We start from the raw sequence: 22,890 nt of genomic DNA on the forward strand, positions 1-22,890 counted from the left end.
GGTGCCCCTGGACTCATAGCAGGGTCCAACTTCTGGCTTAGCCAAGGGGCAGGGCCCTGTGGCAAGGGGAGCTAAGGCCCACATGAATGGCACACAGGGAAGAGGCAGCCACCACCACTCAGTGCCTTACCCAGGCTCCTATGCCCATGAAAAAAGCGGGCTGCCATGGTCCTCCCAGTTTTAAAAGTGTGGGGCATGGCCCCCCAGCCTTCCCAGTTCTGGTGCCCCTGGGCCTGCAGGGTGTGTGGGCCCAAATGTTCTTTTTGCCCAGGGCCCCATTAAATCTCAATGTGCCTCTGAACATACTACTATGTGTGCCAAGACTTACCAGTTTCTCCAGCTCTTAACTGGTTGGAGAACCTTTCCACAGTGGATTCCATTGCCAAGATATCTGCTAAGGTGGGGTCCATAGTAACCTTCTTCTTTTATACGTAATCATTATCTTTACTGTACATCCCCACACTGACCATAATTCAACTTACTCTTTACCTCATCTCCACATGCTTCTTTCCACTGGTTTGAACCACATAGGCTCCGATCAAATCACTTACAGGTGCTTCCAGAATTCACACTTCTATACCTTTTAACCATGTCACCAAAGCACCATGTCACCATCTTATTATCCAAACACGTTTTATCTCTGTTATAAATTTCCTCAGGACCCAGGGCCTCCCAAATTCAAGGCAAAGAACCCTCCCATTCCCCTTCCGGTGTCACTATCTGTAGTCTTGCCTTCCCCAAATGTTCCTGCTGAGTGTCTGGGTGTAAAAGGGAGTGTTTCAGCTGATAATGAATTGCCTTTTCCCCGGTGCTGTCCAGCTGATGGGGAGTTTAGCTATCAGCTCCTTGCACTGATAAAAGCTCCCTCAGAATGCTCCGATGTATGTACCTTTACATAATCTTTTATAGCGTACGCTAACAAGAACATAACCTATGGCAACTCCGAGTGGGTCAGCATCACAACCTCTGCTTAAGATTATTCCTGGTTAGGTGATGTTTGGTTTTCAGACGGCAGCTGCTGAACATACAAAATAGTTGATTACAGTAAGATAAAGTCCTGGGGTACATGCAGGAATGTCAAATTTTAGGGAAATAGGGGCTTGGAAAGCCAAGGGGGGAGAGAGAGAGAGAGAGAGAATGAACAACAGAGACAGGGGAGAAGAGAAAGTGCTGAGAGGGGAAGCAGCTGGAGAGAAGCTGAGTGCAGCGGGCAGCCTGACAAAAGGGGAAAAGAGGTACACAGACAGCATAATGTGAGCTGGTCCCATGGTCAAACCATCAAGACTCTGAATCTTATAATATGAGTTAGGATCTCCTGGATCTGTGTTGGCTCATGAGAAAGCCCTGGAGCTCAATGTGCTAAGCTTCCCTTTTCCCACAGGTGTAAGAGGGAGTCTTTTCCCTCCTGCTCGGTGACTCGTGCCCACTGGAGCCAGGGCTTTTGTCAGAATGGCTTGACAGGATGGCTGCAATGGGTTGGGGCCCAGAACTTGACACCCTGGCTGGAGATGCTGCAGTCCTGCAGGTTGACCTGAGGGTTGCAGTTCTCACAGCTTCACCTGATGCCCACAAGTTTGGTCCTTGCACATTCCACCACACTTTTCCTCTTGTCCACATGGTGGCTTGAAGAAAGAAGTGCCAGGGCCAGGCTTGAAAGTCAGGGATAGGCAGGAGAGAGGAAGAGTCCCAGGCTGGAGCCCAGCACACCTTTCCTCCTCTGGGCACCTACAGCAGAGGTGGCTGGTGCTAACAGCTGCAAGGGAAGGCTTAAAGGCAACAGAGGAACCACGGGCGGGGCAAGAGGAGGGGAGGACCAAGCCTGCGCATGGCTAGCAGACAGGCACAAAGACCCCCAGTCAGCCTGCTCCCTGTCATGCCTAACAGCCACTGAAGGCCACGCACAGACCACCATGCGGGGTGGATGCTGATGCTCTGTGCCCAACATCAGAAGACGGTACGAAAGCAGGGCCATCCCCCCTGGTGAGGCCTCTTACCGTTCCCACTCACTTTTGCAGTGGGGCAGGAGATATTCCCCAAGAAGCTTTTCCCCAGCTGGTGAGAAGCAGGGAAACACCCAGGCTCCCAAGGAGCTATTTAACAAGCCCCCTCAAGCACAGGGACAGGTGCACATTTGGAAGGGGGAAACTGCTCCACACGCTAGCCCGGCCAGCCACTCATTTTCTTTGGCAAGTCAGGAATGGCAAAGGCTAGACTGGAAGCACGTGGGGCCCAACCCCCAACTCCTTCCTGGGGCTCTAGCTGAAGCCAGAGCATTGGCCTGAGCTGCCAAGAAGAGGTTTCAGTCCTGAAGAAAGCAGGATTTTCAGCACAAAGATAAAACTGCACAAGCACAACAGTGAAGGGACTCCAACCCACAATCACCTGATCCAAAGTCAGATGCCTTATCCATTAGGCCATGCAGTTACAGAAGAAAAGTTTCTCCAAGCATTTCTTTAGAAAAGGTGGACACAGTGTTTCTCAGGTTATCTGCTGAGGGGTAAGAGACTCTTTGGGCACAAGAAGTCGAGTTCCCAGTGAGACGTGAGACTTAATTCTATGGCGCCAGGTGCAGGACTTGGGCAGGGAGACTTCAGCATGGGAGATTGGGGTGCAGCGGACGGGCCGGCTGTCTAGGTGTGGAGATTTAGTGGCCCCGAGGCGCAAGAGGGAGGAAGAGGATGAGGAATCCTGCTGATAGGCAGTGGCCATGGAGAAGAAAAGGAGGGGTTCCTGGGATTTTTTTTGCCTCGCTTTTGCCTGCCTGCTTGCTTTGGTGGCGGAAGGGTTAAATACTCCCAGCAAGGCTAGCTCAGTAAGCAGAGCATCAGGCTCTTAATCTGAGGGTCCAGGGAGCAAGCCCCTGTCCGGGCCCTCAGCTTTTAAGTTGCCTTGTGTGTCAGGAGCCAAATGATTCCTGGTGGTGTCCAGAGCCATGTGTGGGAAAAGGAGGCTGAGACTTGTGGCACCTGCTCTGTGCAAGGCATCCTGGTAGCTCAGACTCAGGGCTGGAACCAGCCCGATTTAGGGGGCAGCTGCAAGGTTTCCAACACTCTGCTGTCTCAGATAATCTCTCTCCCCTGAGGCTTGAGGCCCTAGGGAAGGCTTCTGTACTCAGAAGTGCCGACTTTAAGAGTTCTCAGGGGGTGCTTGACCCCTGTGTGAGGGGGTTCAGTCACAGAGACCCCTCCTTGGGTCTGTCACCTGGCATGTTGGAATCACCTTTGAGGCCATTTTCCCTGCCAGCTTGCAACTCCAGAACCCTGCCTTGTTAGCCAGACACTAGCCTGCTGCAACACAGATCCAGGTTTGGTCCATGCCCCCAAAGCTGCAGACTTAACTGAAAACCACTCAGCAGGTTACCTACCTCTAGCACCCAGACACCCAGTTCCCAATCGGATCCAAACCCCAAATTAGTAAACTTACTCTGGGTTTACTAATAAACAAAAGTGATTTATTAAGTATAAAAGGATTTAAGTGGTTTCAAGTAATAAACAATAGAACAAAGTAAGTTACCAAGCAAAATAAAGCAAAAACACACAAGTCTAAGCTTAATACATTAAGAAACTGTTTACACGTAAAATCTCAGCCTCAGAGATGTTCCAATAAGCTTCTTTCACAGACTAGACTCCTTCCTAGTCTGGGCCCAATCCTTTCCCCGGTACAGTCCTTGTTAGTGACAGCAGACAGCTTAGGTGGAAACTAGGGGTGTTCTCATGACTGGAAGCCCACTTTGTTCTGTTCAATCCCCTTTTACAGCTTTGGCACGAGGCAGGAATCTTTTGTCTCTCTGGGTCCCCACCCCTCCTTCTAAATGGAAAAGCATCAGGTTTAAGATGGATTCCAGTATCAGGTGACAGGTTTCAGAGTGGTAGCCATGTTAGTCTGTATCAGCAAAAAGAATGAGGAGTACTTGTGGTACCTTAGAGACTAACCCACTTCATCAGATGCATGCAGTGGAAAATACAGTAGGAAAATATATATACACAGAGAACATGAAAAAATGGGTGCTGCCATATAATATAGACTAATCAATTAAGGTGGGCTGTTATCAGCAGGAGAAAAAAAAACTTTTGTAGTGATAATCAGTATCAGGTGACATGCTCACGTGTCCTGTGAGATCCCAGCCTCCTTTCTTCCAGGGCTGGCCCCCACGCACCCAGGAAGGTTTGCAAGTAAACAGACCATTTACAACCAATTGTCCTAGTCAATGGTCGCCATCAAGCTTCCAAAGCACCATTAATGGCCCACACTTTGCATACTTACAATAGGCTTCAGAGTTATACTTCATATTTCTAGCTTCAGATACAAGAATGATACATTCATACAAATAGGTGGAATATATTCAGTAGATAATAAGCTTTGTAATGATACCTTACAAAAGACCTTTTGCATAAAGCATATTGCAGTTACATCATATTCACACTTATAAGCATATTTCCATAAAACATATGGAGTTTGAGAACCTCGGAGTTAGCGCATTGGTGGTTCAGTAGCAGAAGTCACAGACACAGCAGGGGAGATCTAGCTTTGGTTTCTGGCCAACAGAGGGATGAGTTTTATTGTCTCCAAATTTCAGTAGAAAAAGTCAGACCCAAACTGAGTGTGGTGAGGGTTTCTTTGGTTTTCATTTGCTTTGGTTTGAGTTTTTCTCATTTGAAATGTCTTTGATAATTTTTCTGGGAAAACTGTTTGGACAAGGCCAAGGAAGAGTCAGAACAATTAAAAATCTTCATGGGAGTGAGGGGGTCTCTCAGCACCGGGGGAGGGGTGGAGATTTTCATGGAGGGGAGTTTAGGAGATAAATGTGAGGCTTTTGCTCCAGCAGAGGGAGAGGCTTGGCAGTTTCATTTTTACCAAGTGACCCCGCCCCCCCCCCCACTGCTCCCCTGCTGCTGCTGCCCCAGCTCAAACCCCACTGTCATCCCCAGCATGTGACCTACAGCTTCCCACTGACAAAGCCCTTATATATCAAAGACAAACTTCCCTAGTCTGCCCCTTCTCCCAGCTGAGCCCTCCCCCCACAGAGCCCAGGACAACCCTGATCTAGCTGGATCTCGTGGCAGATGACCGAGGATGTGCTTTGCCAACACAAGGAGCCAAATGTGCACATACCCAAGAGATATAATAACTGTGTAAGTTCAGTTGACATAATCCTGTAGTACAGACATTGCCTTAGTATTTCACTCAATGCACTGAGATGTGAGCATAAAATATCCATCCACAAATGCAGCCACTGAAATCCCCCAATTTAATATCTCTGCCCTTCCCAGAAAGTCATAAAATTCAGTCCATTCTTCCTAGCAGAGAGAAAATTCAAGTGACACTACTGTTTATGATTGATTGAATAATGTTTAGAGTTTAATTAATATAACAGAAAAATCAATAGTGATTCCTCGACACAACACCACAAGGTGAAATAGGAACAGAGACAAACCTAGCCAGTAAAGTCTCTTTTCCCCAAAGATCCTCAAAATACTGTTAATTCCCACCCCTGCATCCATCTTCCCATTAGAATTGCCCTGGCTGGACATTCCCAGACCTGGACATCGATGAAATACAGAATTTGAACAGCAAACCCGGCTGCACCAGGAATGATGTGGGGGTTTCTACCTGTCACTTACTCCTTTATAATGCCACAGAGAACTTTTTTGGCGTGGAAAACAGAGGAGAACTGCTGCCTGGTATCACCAATTTGAGAGAAGAACCAATTGGCTTTGCTTTTGGGAAGCTGCCTGGAATCAGCTATAAAATCATTATTCAATCTGAGATACGGTTACAACATCCACAACCCCAGTGTCACAACTATTGAAATCGCTTGGTCCTTATATTTTACCAGCCACAGAAATAAAGGGATTTGAAATAAATCCCTTTTCAGAGTCAATGAGGACTGGGCACAAGCCGTGGCTGAATGAGGCACCGCCCTCTCCTGGGGGGTGGGGGCAACTCTGGATGTGAGCCGGGCCTTTCCTGTGGATCACCCCAGCTGCAGAGGGCATCGCTTGCCTCTCACCCTCTGTGGGGATGGTAGAGGGGATGGTGTTCCACCTCGGCCGGCGCCTAGCAGCTGACTTAGAACTGGTGCGGACCGGGGAATCTGACTGTTTTATTAAAATAAAGTATCACGAAGGCCCGTGGTGGGTGTTGACGCAATGTGATTTCTGCCCAGAGCTCTCAATGAAGGTAAATGGTGGGAGTAACTAGAACTCTCTCAATGACTATCCATGCATCTCTGGACCCTCCCAGATGTCGAGCCTGGATGGTTATGGATACCCGAGGGTTGTGGTGATTGGGTAATCAGTGAGGCAGAGATGGGTGCAAACCTGGCCAATAGAGACAATCTCCACCAAGATCTGAGTCCTCTTCCACACTCCCATTAGGGCTCATCGTTATGCTGGCTGGGACCCTTCAGTGAGGAAAGTCCCTGGACAGTAAGTCCAACCGCTACCTCCTCATGGTGAGAGTTGGTAACCGGCTTGGATGGCCAGGTGGATTGCGGAGGAGGAGTCCCCATCCCTTTGGGGTGGGCAGCCACAACAAAATCTGCTCCCCTTGTAAGGGTAGCCTCCCCCAGGTACGGGAGAGTTTACACTTACTGCAATGTACTACTGATAGTTTATTTTAGAGGGAGAGATGGAGGATTACCATTGACAAAATTTAGTATACAAATCCCTAATATGTTGAATATGAAGAAGACATATTGTCTCTAAGGACAACTGGATAGATCTCTCATATTTATATGCTGGAGAAAATCTAGTTGACAAGATTCTGGTATTTAGTGCAGCAACACCTAATCCTAAAAAAACGGAGGGAGGAAGAATTCTCTAGATGGTGTGGATTGAGGTGTCAAGGGGTAGGAATGAAATACTTTAAGAATGATGCAATCTGTAATTCGATTATGAAAAATTCTAGCAAGATTAAATCCTCTTTATTTATTGCAGCACTACAATTTAGAGCTAATATATACCCGCCAAGAGAAACATTAGCAAGAGGAAGAGTTGGAGTAAATGCCTCTTGTAGATGGTGTGGAAAGGTGAAAGAGACAATACCACACATATCAGGACAATGCTTTAAAACTAAAGATTCAAGAATTAGAAGGCATAATAGGGAAGTCTCAGCTGTTGTAGATAAGGTGGGTAAATTAGGATGGAAAGTATTTATAGAACCCCATTTGAGAAATAAAATGGAAGAATTGAGAAAACCAGATATAGTCTTTACAAAAGGAGATATGGTGGTGGTTGTGGATGTGACAGTTCGTTGGGAAGAGAATGCTGAGAGTTTGGAGAAAGCCCATGGAGAGAAGGTATCTTACTACCTCGAACTGGAGGAAGAGATTAAGAACTTGATGGGAGATAAAAATATCCACTTCTTTGGCTTTGTGATTGGGGCTCGTGGCAAGTGGAGTGAAGGATGTTAAAAATATTGGGAATTGAGAGAGGTAAAAATTTTAAAGAGAATATTTGTTTTATATTCCATGATCAACATGATAGCTATGTTCAGTGACAGGTAAAGATCCCAGAGGTCCATTCTGTGTATTTTACCATCACTAAATTTTAGCTATTTTTCTCCATATTTTAAAATCATGGATTATTGGTAATCAATACCTCTATATCCATCGCTATTTAAATATCTGTCATTTCATAGAATGGTTTTAATTTTTTTTAATAAATACTTATAAAGCTGGATTAATATCCTATTTTAAATTATTTTTTCTTACTGGATGTGGATGCGGACTGGCCGCTTATAGTAACTAGGAAAGGGCAGGTAGTCACACCTGCACATAAATAGCCAAATGCCTCATCAACTAATTAGGGCTCGACTTTATGCTGTTTGGGACCCCTCATTGAGGAAAGCCTCTGGATGGCAAGTCCAACCGCTACCTCCTCATTGTGAGAGTCAGTAACCAGCTTGGATAGCCAGGCGGATGGCAGAGGACGAACCCCCATCCCTTTTGGGGTAGTAAGGGTATATATTTTAAATATGGAAAAAAGTAATTTATATTTTTATACCAAAGTGGCGCTGGACCGGGTTAACAACGCCCCGGCTGTCGGCTCTGATGTCCCAGCTGACAGTGTTAAATATATTAGGGGTGTGATTAGGGTTGCTGGACCCATGGATAAGACTGTTTGGAATGAGATGATACCTCAGGAGAATGAGACTTGAGACCTCCCAATGGAAAAGAAAAAGGGAGTTGAGGAAGATGATATTATAGGTAAGGACCAAGGTGAGGAGATTTTATCTATTTTGCCTATGGTTTTTACAAAGGACACTTTTAATAATTTATTTATGGACCATTTTAATCCAGATTTTGAGTATTTAAGTACATTTGATGATCCATATTTTAAAGAACCTGGGCATTTTAATATTAGTTCATCAAATGTTTTTAATTTTAATATTGATTCATCAATTTCTCTTAACTCCAATATGGATTTTAATGACAATACTGGAAATAACTCAAACATATCAAAAAGTAGTTTATGGAAAGATGGGGTTTTCTATTTAGAATACCCTGTTGATAGTTTTAATTGTCCCATTTGCCCTCAGATCTTACCAGCATTTGATAAATGGACGAAACATATTAATGTTGTTCATAAAAGTAAGGCCATAAGAGTAATATGTCAAAAGTGCAGAAAGTCCTCTCACTATCATAACATAGCTTGCCACTACCCCAAGTGCAAGCCCAGGGAGATGGATACCCTGGCAAAAAGCCATACCTGCTCTATCTGTGGGCTGGCATTCCATACCAAATTGGGATTAAGCCAACACGGCAGACACAGACACCCCGCCATTAGGAACAAACAAAGAAAGGAAGATACAGCAGCAAAAAGTGAGAGTAGAGAGGTATCTTCTCGATCTCGTATCTGGACCAATGAGGAGATCGAGCAGCTTATACAATTAGAAAATAAATATTTAAGGAAAAGGAATATAAATAAATGTATAGAAAGTGAGTTTAAAACTAAACCAAATCTCAGATAAAAGACGAGAACTGGCAAAGAAGAAAGTGGTGATAGTTGGGTGTAAGGATGAAGTGAGAAAGGTAGAGAAATTTGAAGAAAATATATTAGAATAGGGGATCTCAAACTGGGGGTTGGGACCCCTGAGGGGGTCGCAAGGTTATTACATGGGGGGGGGTTGTGAGCTGACAGCCTCCACACCAAACCCCACTTTGCCTCCAGCATTTATAATGGTGTTAAATATATTAAAAGGTGTTTTTCACTTATAAGGGGGGTCGCACTAAGAGGCTTGGTATGTGAAAGGGGTCACCAGTACAAAAGTCTGAGAACCACTGTATTAGAAGCTCCTCCCCAGAGAGGAGCCCTCCTCCTCTTACCATTGAAAGGACATCCAAATATGGATCAAGTGGGAAAAAATTGTAGGCAGGGGAAACAAAGTAGGGAAGGACAGGAGATAGTAAATAGCCTAGGGGAGATTGAAATGCAATTAAAAGAGGATTTAACAAAAGCACTTGGATGGGCTATGTTAGAAAAATTATGTAATTCATTATTGGGGGGAAATGTTAATAGGAATGAGGAACAACAAGCGCTAAGAAATAAGGGGAAGAGAGGGAAGATAGGAAAAAGAGATAGAAAGAAACAGTCCAGTGCTATTAGAAAATATGCCACCAAGAAGGTGAAATTTAAGATTTATCAACAGTTATTTGATAAGGACAGGAGAAGATTAGCCTGGATTATAATGGGGGAGCCAGACAGAGCTAAGTGCAACATCCCCATGAAAGAAATAGAGATGTATTATGCTGATATATTGGGTAAAACTGGACATGAAAATACTGCAGGATGGCCTTCACCCATTGAGAACGCAGATAATGATATATTAATGAGTCCAATCTCAGTGGATGAAATTAGAGAAGCATTAAGGGAAATTCATAAAGATAGTGCCCCTGGCCCTAGAATGAAAGTGAGTGATCTATGGGATATTTTTAATTTAGACTCCTTGATTCTCATTAAAAATTTTAACATATGGTTTTTAAAGGGACAAGTCCCTGATGGGACATGGACATATTATGGCTGGCCTTAGAAGATTTGGAATAGCTGATCAGTTTATTGGAATTATAAGGGACTCTATAATAATTGTACCACAAGGGTGTGGGTGGGTAATAAATATACCAAGTCTATTTTAATTAGCAGTGGGGTCAAACAGGGTGACCCCTTGTCTCCTATTTTATTTAATATCACTATAGATCCCCTTTTAACTAGGTTAGAATTATGAGGAAATGGATTTTATGTTCAGGGCAGTAGTATCACGTCATTGGCATTTGCCAACGATGTGGCAATTTTAAGTAATTCATATCAAGGGATGGTTAAAAATGTGAGTATTTTAGAGTGCTTTTGTAGCAATACTAATCTTCGTATTAATGTGAAGAAGATGACAGGTTTTCACATTTTATCAAAATACAAAACTTATGTAAGTGAATCCAAATTGGAATAATTGGAATATAGGGACTGAGAAAATTGAGTATGTTCAGCCAGAAGAATTTGAAAAATATCCAAGTGCAAGAATAGATCCCTGGATAGGGATTGGAGGGTTGTCTCTCAGGGAGAAACTGAATGAATGGAGTGAGAGTTTGATTAAGGCCCCCTTGAAACCGGCTCAGAAATTATTGATTTTACAAACATTCATTTTACCAAGGCTATTTTATAATCTGCTTTTAATAGAAGCCCCTTTTTATCTTTTAAATTATTTGGATATTTTAGTCAGGAAAATAGCCAAACAAATCTTACATTTACCGCAATGCACCACTGATGAATTATTTTATTCAAGAGGGAGGGACGGAGGTCTTGCACTCATGAAATTTAGTATACAGATCCCTAATATGTTAATTCAAAAATGGAGGAGACATATTGTCTCCAAAGATAACTGGATAGATCTATCATATTTATATGCTGGAGAAAAACTAATCGATAAGATACTGATATTTAGTGCAGCAACACCCCATCCTAGAAAATGGACAGAAGAAGAATTTTTAAGATGGTGTGAGTTGAGGTGTCAGGGAGTAGGAATGAAGTATTTTTAAAATGATACAATTAACAATTCTTTTTTTTACAAATTCTAGTAAGATTAAGTCTTCTTCATTTATTGCACCACTTCAACTTAGAGCAAATATTTACCCCACAAGGGAAACGTAGTGAGGGGAAGAGGGGTAGTAAATCCTTCTTGTAGGTGGAGTGGCAAGGCGCGAGAGACAATACCCCACATATCTGGACAATGTTACAAAACCAAGGATGCAAGAATTAAAAGACATAATAGGGTAGTCTCTGCCATTATAGAGAAGGTAGTTTATTAGGATGGACAGCATTAGTAGAACCCCACTTAAGAAATAGTAGGGGAGAGCTGAGAAAACCAGATATCATATTTACAAAAAGTGATATGGCGGTGGTGGTGGATGTAACAGTGCGTTGGGAGGATAACGCTGGGAGCTTGGAGCAAGCCCATAGAGAGGTGGTGGTTTATTACCTCGAATTAGAGGAAGAGATTAAGAATTTAATGGGAGGTAAAAATATCCACTTCTTTGGCCTCATGCTTGGAGCACGTGGCAAGTGGAGCGATGGAAATAATGATCTGCTGAAAATATTAGGAATTGAGAGAGGTAAAAAATTTTAAGGAGAACATTTGTAGACTCATTTTATATTCCACAGTTGACATGATGGCTATGTTCAGTGACAGGTAAAGATCCCAAAGCTCCCATTCCGTGTATTTTACTAAAACTAAATTTTAGCTATTTTGTTTCCATATTTTAAACTTTGGATTACTATCTGTCCCTTTATAGAATGGTTTTAAATACTTATTAATAAATGGATTATATCCTATTTTAAGTTATTTTTTTCTTACTGGATTTGGATGCGGACTGGCCGCTTATAGTAACCAGGAAAGGGCAGGTAGTCATGCCTGTACATAAATAGCCAAATGCCTCATCATCTAATTAGTGACGCGCATGAATGGATGAACGAGATTCCCACTGTCCCTACCTACTATCTAGCAAAACCACAGCCAAGGGAACGGGCTTGGCAGAATCAGTGGGGAAAGGAGACCCTGTTGAGCTTGACTCTAGTCTGGCACTGTGAAGAGACATGAGAGGTGTAGCATAAGTGGGAGGCCTCCGGGTTGAATCCCCCTTGTAATGGTTAGTTTCCCCCTGGCAAGGGTTATCTCTTTGATTATGGGGGGGGGGATTTTTTTTATTTACATACCGGATTGGTGCTGGACTGGGTAAACAATGCCCCCACTGCCGGCTTTGATGCCCCAGCTGGCAGTGTTAAATATATTAGGGGAGTAATTTGGGTCACTGGACCTATGTACAAGACATTTTTTAATGAGTGGATTTCTCACGAGTCTGAGAAAAGAGACCTCCCTATTGAAAATGAAATGGGGGTTGAGGAAATTGAATTGATAGGTGAGGACCAGATTGAGGATGTTTTATCATTTTTACCTACAGTTTTTACTAATGACACTTAATAATTTAGATGAGGACTATCTTAACCCTGGTTTTGAGTATTTAAATGTACTTGAAGATCTGTATTTTAAAGAATCTGAACATTTTAATACTAATTTAACTAACTTAACTACTGTTTTTAACAATATAGATACAGATAATTTAACGAATTTACCAAATTTATTAAATAGTAGCTCATGGAAAGACAGAGTTTAATGTAGTACACCAAAATAAGGCCATTAGAGTGGTCTGCAAAAAGTGTGGAAAATCCTCTCAATTCCACAATATAGCATGCCACTACCCCAAATGTGTGCCCAAGGAAATGGATACCCCAGTGAAGGGCTATCCCTACTCAAGTTATGGACTGGTTCTCCATACTAAATTGGGCCTAAGCCAGCATTGTAGATACAGGCATCCTGCTATTAGAAATGAACAGAAAAAAGAAAATATAGCGGCTAGAAGTAAGGCTAGAGAGTCAACTTAATCTCGATCTCGAATTTGGACTGATTATGAGATTGAGTTGCTTATTCAGTTGCAGACCAAATATTTAGGTAAAAGGAATATAAATAAGTGTATTGAAAGTGAATTAAAAACAAAGACTAAAACAAATTTCAGATAAGGCATGAATTAGCTAAGAGAAAGATTATGAAAGATAGAGATATTGATGAAGTGGGAGAGATAGATAAGAATGAAGAGAATATATTGGAAGTTCTGCCTCCTAGAGAGAAAATCTTACCACTAAAGGAGCATCCATATGTGGACAAGGTGGGGAAGATATGTAGGCAAGGGAGACAAAGTAGGAAAGCTGGACAAATATTGAATAGCCTAGAGGAAATTGAAATGTTATTAAAGGAAAATCAGATGAAATCAGTTGGGTGGGCAATGGTGGAAAAGTTGTGTAACACATTGACAGAGATAGATACAAGTAGATGTGAGGAGCAACAGGAGATTAATAATAATACTAGAAAAGGGAATGGAGGGGTGGGTGATAGAAAGAAAGAGACAGTCTAACTCTATTCAGAGATATGCCACTAAGAAGGCTAGACACAAATTTTACCAACAATTATTTGTTAAAGATAAAAGATTAGCATGCATAATAATGGGAGAACCAGATAGGGCTAAATGTAATATTCCCCTCAAGGATATTGAGTCATATTATGTAAATACACTGGAAAAAAGTGGATAATGATTTATTAGTGAATCCTATTTCAGTGAATGAAATTAGGGTGGCCCTGAGAGATATTCGTAAAGATAGTGCCCCTGGTCCAGATAAAACAACAGTGAATGCCAGGAGAATTCGAAAGGTACTTGGGGGCGAGGATAGATCTTTGGATAGGGATTGGAGGAATGTCTCAAGGACAAATTGACTGAATGGAGTAAGAGTTTAAGTAAGGCTCCTCTTAAAGCTGCCCCAAAATTGATGATCTTACAAACTTATATTTTACTGAGGTTATTTTATAATTTACTTTTAATTGAGCCCTCCTTTTTATCTTTTACATGAGTTGGATGTTTTAGTTAAAAAAATAGCTAAACAGATTTTACATCTCCCACAAAGCGCCATTGATGGATTATTTTATGGAAAGGGAAGAGATGGAGGACTTGCATAAACCAAATTTAGTGTATGAGTACCCGACATGCTTATCTGCAAATGGAGAAGGCGTATTGTGTCTTAAGATAATTGGATAGATTTATCCTATATGTATGCTGAAGAAAATTTAGTTGATAAAATATTGATTCTAAGTGCAGCAACACCAAATTCTACAAAATGGAGGGAGGAAGAATTTTTTTAGATGGTGTGGTTGAGGTGCCAGTGCGTGGATATTACATATTTTAAAAATGATGTAATTAGTAATTCAATTTTGAAGAGATCTGGTAGTGTTAAATCCTTCTTGTTGGTTGCCGCATTACAGTTTAGGGCTAATGTTTACCCTACAAGGGAAACATTGGCAAGAGGGAGAAAGGATTAAATGCCACCTTTAGATGGTGTGGTAAGGCTAGGGAGACAATATCACATATATCTGGATAATGTTTTAAAACTAAAGACGCTAGGATAAGAGGACATAATAGGGTAGTATCTGCGGTAGTAGATAAGGTGTGCAAATTGGGGTGGAAATCAATAGTAGAACCTCACTTGAGAACTAAGGAAGGAAATTTGAGAAAGCCAGATATTATTTTTATAAAAAGAGACACTGTGGTGGTGGTAAAAAGAACAGGAGTACTTGTGGCACCTTAGAGACTAACAAATTTATTAGAGCATAAGCTTTCGTGGACTACAGCCCACTTCTTCGGATGGTGGATGTTACAATTCGCTGGGAGGATAACACTGATAGTCTGGAGAAAGCCTACAAAGAGAAGGTCGCCTATTACCTCGAATTGGAGGACGATATTAAGAAACTAACGGGAGGTACAAATGTCCACTTCTTTGGTCTCGTAGTTGGGGCTCATGGCAAATGGAGTGAAGGAAATTATGATCTTTTAAAAATTTTAGGAATTGAGAGAGGTAAAAATGTTAAGGAAAATCTTTGTAGAATCGTTTTATATGCCACTGCAGATATGATGGCTATGTTCAGTGACAAGTAGTGATCCCAGAGCTCCATTCCGTGTATCCTACTATTACTTAAATTTAAATTTAAGCTATTTTTCCATATTTTAAATTTGTGGATTATTGGTTATCAATACCTTTTATATCCATCTGCTATATCTGTCTTTTCAGATAGTGGTTTTAAGTCATTAATACTTATAAATTTGGATTGATATCCTATTTTAAATTATGCTTTTTACTGGGCATGGATGCGGACTGGCCACGTATAGTAACCAGGAAAGGGCAGGTAGTCACGCCTGTACATAAAAAGACCTTCCATGCATCTCTGGACCCTCCCAGATGTTGAGCCCAGATGGTTATGAATAGCTGAGGATTGTGGTGGATTGGGTATCCGGTGAAGTGCAGAAGGAGCCGATGGGGCAATTTCTGCCAAGATCTGAGCCCTCTTCCACACTTCCGTTAGGGCTTAGCATTATGCTGGCGGGACCCCTCAGTGAGGAAAGCCTCTGGATGGTAAGTCCTACCGCCACCGCCTCGTGGTGAGAGTCGGTAACTGGCTTGGATAGCTGGGTGGATTGCAGAGGGCAAATCCCCACCCCTATTGGGGTGGTGGATTGGGGTGGACAGCCCCAAGAAAATCTGGTCCCCTGGTAAAGGTAATTTCGCCCTGGTAAGGGTTAGTTTCCCCCGATAAGTGATATAACCCTTCACAGGGGAGGCTACCTTTTAGTTATGGAGAAAATAAATTTTAATTTATATACCAGATTGGTGCTGGACCGGGTAAACAATGCCCCCACTGCTGGTTTTGATGCCCCAGCTGGCAGTGTAAAATATATTGGGAGAGTGATTCAGGTCGCTGGACCTATGGACAAAATATTTTTTAGTGAATGGATTTATCACAAGCTTGAGAGAGGTGACCTCCCTGTCGAAGATGTAATGGGAGTTGATGAAATTGAATCAATAGATGAGGACCAGGCTGAAAATGATTTATCATTTTTACCTGTGGTTTTTACCAATGACACTTTTAATAATTTAGATGTGGACAATTTTAATCCTGGTTTTAAGTATTTAAATGCATTACCAAATAGTAGTTCATGGAAAGATGGAGTTTTTTATTTAGAATAACTCGTTGATTGTTTTAGTTTCCCATTTTCCACAGATTTTAGCTACATTTGGAAAGTAGGCTAAGCATATTAACGTGGTACACAAAAGTAAGGCCATTAGAGTGGTCCGGAAAAAGTGTGGTAAATCCTCTCAATTCCACAATATAGCTTGCCACTACCCCAAGTGTGTGCCCAGGGAAGTGGATACCCCAGTGATGTGCCTCACAGAGAATAAAGGCCATAAATGAAATACATCCTACATCAGGTTCCTGGCAAGATAATACCAAGGACAATGCTACTAATTGCCAAACTGTGGCATGAAAAAAGGAAAGACACAGAGGATCCACCCAATTCTCACTACAGAAGTCATAAACACAGCATTCAAGGAGACTTTAAAACCTAACAGACTGTCAGACTTTGGCCTCTTTACGAACACCGCTTATGAAGAGGAAGTTGGTGGTGAAGGCTCCAAAGCAGGGACATATGGAATTAAAGATAACCTCAACGATCATATCAACCACAACACTTACACTGCTGAGGTGTGTGACAGGATTGGGACTCACCACCGCAGCGCCTCCCACTGGTTGTTCCGGGAATTAGCTCAGTCCATGGGGAGCACCCTCTGCTGGTGGTGTCCCACCCGTTGTCTCGCCCTTGGTTGGCATCTGAGCCCACCTCACTCTCCGGCTTGCAGCGCCCTCTTCCAGACTACTGCCGTCTGGCAGTGCCCCTTAGTCCATCCACACCCCCTTCCGGGGGGGATGGAGGGGAGAGTTTAACAGGAGTCTTTGCACCGGCCTCAGCAGCCTGCCACAACCCCCAAGTCTAGCCCCTCTTACGTCAGGGTGCAGGTTGCAGCCTGACTCGGCCACTGCTCCACGGCCCAGTGCAGCAAAAGGGGGAAATGGGAGGACCCAGGCCCACCCTCTACTCTGGGTCCCGACCCAGGGACCCTCTAATGGCAGCCTCTCGGCCCTCCTCTCTCCCCTTGCCTTCAGCCTTCCCTGAGTCACTTCCCCTCTGACCCCATTGCACCCTCTAGGCCCTTCTACTCAGGGCCAGCAGTCTGGCAGGTATCAGGCTGAAGCTCCACTCTGCTTCCCTGAGCCTGCCCAGCACTGCGCTGTCCTTGGTACTGGTCTCCTGCTCAGGAGACAGACCTTCCTCCCTGAAGGTCTGGGACAGACTGACTGCTCCCTTCCTGAGCAGCCCTTTTATAGGGCTGAGCCGGGCCCTGATTGGCTGTCTCCAATCTGGGCACCGATTGGCTCCCAATAAGCCCTCCTCTGATTGGCTACCCATCTGCGCAGGCCCACTGGCCTGCTGCAGCCTAAATTCTCATGGAGTGGGGCAGTCCGCTCCACTACAAGGTAACAGAAGGAATAGGTGTAAATGGAGTACAGGGAAAGATTCTAATACAGCTGCCTAATAATAATCCAGCATGTCCTTTCTGTGGAGATCATGTTGGCAAACTGAGTGCTCTGAGCATCCACCTTAAACGTAATCAAGGTGGGAAAGAAGTGGAATTCCAATGCTCCTTGTGTAAAAGAAGTGACCCAAAAGGTACACAGCATCATATGTCACCTTGGTAAATGTAAAGGGAGAACAGCAGAAGAGTAGCAGGTGAATGGACTTGTGAAGTATGTGCCAAGTGATTTGACACCAAAATTGGTGTCTCTCAACATAAGAGAATAACTCATCTGGCAATATGAAATGAAGAGCGTATCCAAGCCAGTCAACCTAAACAGAACTCACAGTGCAGAAAACACAAGAGTTGTTGGACAGCTGACAAAGAGCAACTCCTCATTGACTTTAACATATTTTGGGGCAAAAGATGCATAAATATGCTGATTACGAGCACATTAAAACCAAAACCACTAAATAAATAAGTGAAAAACGGCCATTACTGGGCCTCCATGAAAAAGCCAAACTGAGGACAGCTGACCCAAGACCTGGAGCAAAAACATGCTATATGGCTGACAAGCCCAATATCATCACTGGGCTCAAGGACACCTACTTGCATAAAATAAATGAAAGCCTAATAAACCAAGGCACAGACCAGAAACTCCAAGGTCAAATAAGGTTTGATATGGAAGTTATAAACGCATGGGTGGCTGGAAACTCCAATTTCAGATCTCTTGTTGAATCCACCTCCATTGACATCCTCTCTTCCTTCTTAACGAAAGCACCTGAGCCAAAGAATAGATGGAACAAAATGGCCACAAACAAAAAGAGCGGAAAGAAAAAGGCTTGAATGAAAAAAAAAAAAGAGCAGCACGAAAAGGAACCTACAAAAGATATCAATATCTATTTGAAAATGACAGATGCAAATTCGCCTCTATCATCCTTGATGGCACTGAACGCCTTCAGTGCCAAATCCCACTTGCAGAAGTCCTCCAGGTGTACAAGGACAAATGGGAGACCCAAACACCCTTTGAAGGACTAGGCCAGTTCAGATCTCATGCTACTGCCAACAACTCCGCTTTCAACATCTTAATTTTGGCTAAAGAAATCATTACGAACATAAGAGAGATGAACAGGAACTCGGCTCCAGGACCTGACAAGGTAAGTTTGAGGGACTTATTCTGAGTAGACCTTGAAGGGGAAAGCCGACTGCTGCAGAGGAGCATGTGGATCAGACAGAGACTTCTCTTCGGGTAGAGTCTAATGATACAGAATCTCCAGGTTATAGTCAGGAGCAGAGGATGGAAGAGGATAATGTAAGGGCCAGATCAGATGATAAACATTCACATAAAGAAGAATCTGACACATCAGAAAAGGGCAGACAAATAAACAGTGACAAGTTTTTAAAGTGCTTGTACACAAATGCTAGAAGTCTAAATAATAAGATGGGTGAACTAGAGTGCCTTGTGATAAAGGAGGATATTGATATAATAGGTGTCAAGGCTGCTTCCCCACTCTGAACTTTAGGGTACAAATATGGGGGCCTGCATGAAACTTCTAAGCTTAACTACCAGCTTAGATCTGGTCCACTGCCACCACTCCCAAATGTGCGAATTCCCTTCCCTGGGTAGCCTTGAGAGACTCTTCACCAATTCCCTGGTGAATACAGATCCAAACCCCTTGGATCTTAAAACAAGGAGACATTAACCATCCCCCCTCCTACCTCCCACCAACTCCTGGTGGATCAAGATCCAACCCCCTTGGATCTAAAAACAAGGAAAAAATCAATCAGGTTCTTAAAAAGAAGGCTTTTAATTAAAGAAAAAGGTAAAAATCATCTCTGTAAAATCAGGATGGAAAATAACTTTACAGGGTAATCAAACTTAAAGAGCCCAGAGGAATCCCCTCTAGCCTTAGGTTCAAAGTTACAGCAAACAGAGATAAACACTCTAGCAAAAAGGTACATTTACAAGTTGAGAAAACAAAGATAAAAACTAACACGCCTTGCCTGGCTGTTTACTTACAAGTTGGAAATATGAGAGACTTGTTCAGAAAGATTTGGAGAACCTGGATTGATGTCTGGTCCCTCTCAGTCCCAAGAGCGAACCACCCCCAAAACAAAGAGCACAAACAAAAGCCTTCCCCCCACCAAGATTTGAAAGTATCTTGTCCCCTTATTGGTCCTTTGGGTCAGGCATCAGCTAGGTTACCTGAGCTTCTTAACCCTTTACAGGTAAAAGGATTTTGGAGTCTCTGGCCAGGAGGGATTTTACAGTACTGTACACAGGAGGGCTGTTACCCTTCCCTTTATAGTTATGACAATAGGCATCACAGAAACCGGGTGGACTGAGAGCAATCAATGGGACACAATCATTCTGGGGTACAAAATATATCAGAAGGGCAGAACAGGTCGTGCAGGGGGCGGGGAGTGGCACTATATGTGAAAGAAAATTTAGAATCAAATGAAGTAAAAATCTTAAGTGAATCCACATGTTCCATAGAATCTCTAGGGATAGAAATGTCATGCTCTAATAAAAATATAACATTAGAGATCTATTATCCACCACCTGACCAGGACAGTGACAGTGATGATGAAATGCTAAGGGAAATTAGAGAGACTATCAAAATTAAGAACTCAATAATAGTGGGGGATTTCAATTATTCCCATATTGACTGGGAACATTTCACTTCAGGACGAAATGCAGAGATAAAATTTCTCAATACTTTAAATGACTGCTTCATGGAGCAACTGGTACAGGAACCTTCAAGGGGAGAGGCAACTCTAGATTTAGTCCTGAGTGGAGCGCAGGAGCTGGTCCAAGAGGTAACTATAACTGGACCACTTGGAAATAGTGACCATAATACAATAGCATTCAACATCCCTGTGGTGGGAAGAACATCTCAACAGCCCAACACTGTGACATTTAATTTCAAAAGGGGGAACTATGCAAAAATGAGGGGGTTAGTTAAACAGAAGTTAAAAGGTACAAAAAGAAGAACAGGAGTACTTGTGGCACCTTAGAGACTAACAAATTTAAATTTGTTAGTCTCTAAGGTGCCACAAGTACTCCTGTTCTTCTTTTTGCGGATACAGACTAACACGGCTGCTACTCTTAAAAGGTACAGTGACTAAAGTGAAATCCCTGAAAGCTGCATGGGCACTTTTTAAAGACACCATAATAGAGGCCCAACTTCAGTGTATACCCCAAATTAAGAAACACAGTAAAAGAACTAAAAAAGAGCCACCGTGGCTTAACAACCATGTAAAAGAAGCAGTGAGAGATAAAGACTTCCTTTAAAAAGTGGAAGTCAAATCCTAGTGAGGCAAATAGAAAGGAGCATAAACACTGCCAAATTAAGTGTAAAAATGTAATAAGAAAAGCCAAAGAGGAGTTTGAAGAACGGCTAGCGAAAAACTCCAAAGGTAACAACAAAATATTTTTAGGTACATCAGAAGCAGGAAGCCTGCTAAACAACCAGGGGGGCCCCTTGATGATCGAGATACAAAAGGAACGCTTAAAGATGATAAAGTAATTGCGGAGAAACTAAATGGATTCTTTGCTTCAGTCTTCACAGCTGAGGATGTTAGGGAGATTCCCAAACTTGAGCCGGCTTTTGTAGGTGACAAATCTGAGGAACTGTCACGGATTGAAGTGTCACGAGAGGAGGTTTTGGAATGAATTGATAAACTTAACATTAACAAGTCACCGGGACCAGATGGCATTCACCCAAGAGTTCTGAAAGAACTCAAATGTGAAGTTGCGGAACTATTAACTAAGGTTTGTAACCTGTCCTTTAAATCAGCTTCTGTACCCAATGACTGGCAATTACAGACCGGTAAGTCTAAAGTCAGTACCGGGCAAATTAATCGAAACAATAGTTAAGAATAAAATTGTCAGACACATAGAAAAACAAACTGTTGAGCAATAGTCAACATGGTTTCTGTAAAGGGAAATCATGTCTTACTAATCTATTAGAGTTCTTTGAAGGGGTCAACAAACATGTGGTCAAGGGGATCCAGTGGACATAGTGTACTTAGATTTCCAGAAAGCCTTTGACAAGGTCCCTCACCTTATGTAAATTAAGCTGTCATGGGATAAAAGGGAAGGTCCTTTCATGGATTGAGAACTGGTTAAAAGACAGGGAACAAAGGATAGGAATTAATGGTAAATTCTCAGAATGGAGAGGGGTAACTAGTGGTGTTCCCCAAGGGTCAGTCCTCGGACCAATCCTATTCAACTTATTCATAAATGATCTGGAGAAAGGGGTAAACAGTGAGGTGGCAAAGTTTGCAGATGATACTAAACTGCTCAAAATAGTTAAGACCAAAGCAGACTGTGAAGAACTTCAAAAAGAACTCACAAAACTAAGTGATTGGGCAACAAAATGGCAAATGAAATTTAATGTGGATAAATGTAAAGTAATGCACATTGGAAAAAATAACCCCAACTATACATATAATATGATGGGGGCTAATTTAGCTACAACAAGTGAGGAAAAAGATCTTGGAGTCCTCGTGGATAGTTCTCTGAAGATGTCCACGCAGTGTGCAGAGGCGGTCAAAAAAGCAAACAGGATGTTAGGAATCATTAAAAAGGGGATAGAGAATAAGACTGAGCATATATTATTGCCCTTGTATAAATCGATGGTACGCCCACATCTCGAATACTGCGTACAGATGTGGTCTCCTCATCTCAAAAAAGATATACTGGCACTAGAAAAGGTTCAGAAAAGGGCAACTAAAATGATTAGGGGTTTGGAACGGATCCCATATAAAGAGAGATTAAAGAGGCTAGGACTCTTCAGCTTGGAAAAGAGGAGACTAAGGGGGGATATGATAGAGGTATATAAAATCATGAGTGATGTGGAGAAAGTGGATAAGGAAAAGTTATTTACTTATTCCCATAATACAAGAACTAGGGGTCACCAAATGAAATTAATAGGCAGCAGGTTTAAAACAAATAAAAGGAAGTTCTTCTTCACACAGCGCACAGTCAACTTGTGGAACTCCTTACCAGAGGAGGTTGTGAAGGCTAGGACTATAACAGAGTTTAAGAGAGAACTGGATAAATTCATGGTGGTTAAGTCCATTAATGGCTATTAGCCAGAATGGGTAAGGAATGGTGTCCCTAGCCTCTGAAAATCAACAAGGATGGGCTGAATATGATCATACCAGGTGAGTCTGAGAAATACCCGGGACTTAAGGTTGACCCATGGATCGGGTTTTCCAAACTGGCATTATCAGAAAAGTTTGACACTTGGTTTGAAAGAATTAACAAAGCCCCATTAAAACCTTCCCCAAAATTGATTATGTTAAACACATTTACAGTACCAAGGATCATTTATCTAGCTGACCACACCGATTATAAAAAGACCTTACTATCTTCCCTGGATGA

The sequence above is a fragment of the Trachemys scripta genome, chromosome 23 (assembly GCF_013100865.1).
Source record: "Trachemys scripta elegans isolate TJP31775 chromosome 23, CAS_Tse_1.0, whole genome shotgun sequence".
NCBI lineage: Eukaryota > Metazoa > Chordata > Testudines > Emydidae > Trachemys > Trachemys scripta.